A 1866-nucleotide genomic window follows, 5' to 3' on the forward strand; every position below is an offset into this window, starting at 1 on the left:
TGTCACAGAAGAAGTGATTGATTGTGTGAGATGCACAAAAAGGCAAAGAGAAAATCTGATATGTATGCCCGATGACAGCTGGAACTGTGGTGATCCAGGAGGCAGCCACCAGCTGGCTGCAGACCTTGTGGTTCATCACTAGAGAATAATGGAGAGGGTTACAAATGGCCACATAGCGGTCATAGGCTATCACTGTTAGGAGGAGACACTCTGTACCACCAAACATAAGGAAAAAACCCATCTGTGTAGCACAGGCAAGGAAAGAAATATGTCCTTTCTGAGTCCAAAGGTCCATGAGCATTCTCGGGATAGTAACTGTTACATAGCAGATTTCCAAGAAGGAAAAGTTGCCAAGGAAGAAATACATGGGTGTGTAGAGAGCCGGGTCTATTTTTATTAGTAGTATTATGATGCTATTGCACACCAAGATAGTCAAATATATGAGTAAAAATACACCAAACAGAGTCCATTGGAGATTGGGAATATCGGAAAACCCCAAGAGAACAAATTCCATCATTGTAGTGATATTTGAATATTCTGCTTTAATTTTCTCTTTGTCTGCAGATGTGGTAAGTTTAAAATGATTGATAAATTCACATGTTGATATATCTTTTCTCCTTATCTTAACTGGAAGAGATGCATGTTTATACCTATACAATTTCTCAAATTATTTCTACTATTACTAAGAAATTAGATGAACATTACTATTTCCATAGAATGAGATTAGAAACTTTTGAAAGTAACTGATAATAGGGTTGAAATGAATTCAAGAAGTACAATTGTAATATATTTTGTAGGTTTGTATGTAGTGACACCAGAAGTACTGAGAAGTATGCATTATTTAGAGAATGGTAAGGGGAAAAAAATCTCATTATTTTACCAGTAAGAGTGGATTTAGGATACAGGCTATTTCTATTGTTTTGTCTTGGTTTATTCTCTTTGTATTAGACATCATGTTTCATATTTTTTTTAATTTAAAGAATATGTTTTTCTTTGAAGTTTTAATTTAATTTTAATTCAAAACGTGGTTTTTGTTTGTTTGTTTGTTGTTGTTGTTGTTTTTTGCTATAGGACTTGTGCCCTTGCCAGAGTCAAAATGAGTTTTAAGTTTACTCTGTTATACTCCAATGGGAATCACTTTTCTTAAACTGTGGAAATAAATGTATGCATTATTGCTGTAATTGATGTATCTCTCCCCTTACTTATACTAAATATAAAAACAATAATACCGGGAACCAGCAGTTAGCGTAATGGCTATGTCGCTGGACTCCCACGTAGTCGACGTTTTAATTTAATTTTAATGCAAAAAGATTTTTGTTTTTTTTTTGTTTTTTTGTTTTTTGGGGTTTTTTTTTTGCCATAGTGCTTGTGCCCTTGCCAGAGTCAAAATGAGGTTTAAGTTTACTCTTTTATACTCCAATGGGAATCACTTTTCTTAAAATGTGGAAATAAATGTACTCATTATTGCTGTAATTGATGTATCTCTCCCCTTATTTATACTAAATATGAAAACAATAATCCCAGCATCCTGTTCATCATGTTTATCTAGTAACATGTCCTATATGGTTTGTGATAGATATTATCTTTTAACTTAAATAAGAAATATAGCCCAGACTAATCTGCTGGTCCCACCTATATATTTTAATACTTGTTATATATCTCTCTATCCACATGAGATTCTTTACTGATATATAATTCCCTTATATTCAAATGCAACTCTCTGCCTCTATTTTTGCATCATAATGTTGCCTTATAGATGTACAATTTTGAGTAAACCTAACTATTATTTACTCTGGCCATATAAGTGGCCAAAGTACATGGGTAGCACTGAAAAACAAAATAAGACAAATCTATTAAAACAAGCCA

General features: G+C 33.2%; 1 pseudogene; it reads right to left on the minus strand.

Annotated features, from left to right (window-relative positions):
• Nucleotides 1-559, minus strand: part of LOC102468060 (olfactory receptor 10AG1-like) — a 932-nt pseudogene extending 373 nt beyond the window's left edge.
• Between the last annotated feature and the right edge of the window lie 1307 nt (nt 560-1866).

Source organism: Tupaia chinensis, unplaced genomic scaffold (assembly GCF_000334495.1).
Source record: "Tupaia chinensis unplaced genomic scaffold, TupChi_1.0 Scaffold145957_1, whole genome shotgun sequence".
NCBI lineage: Eukaryota > Metazoa > Chordata > Mammalia > Scandentia > Tupaiidae > Tupaia > Tupaia belangeri.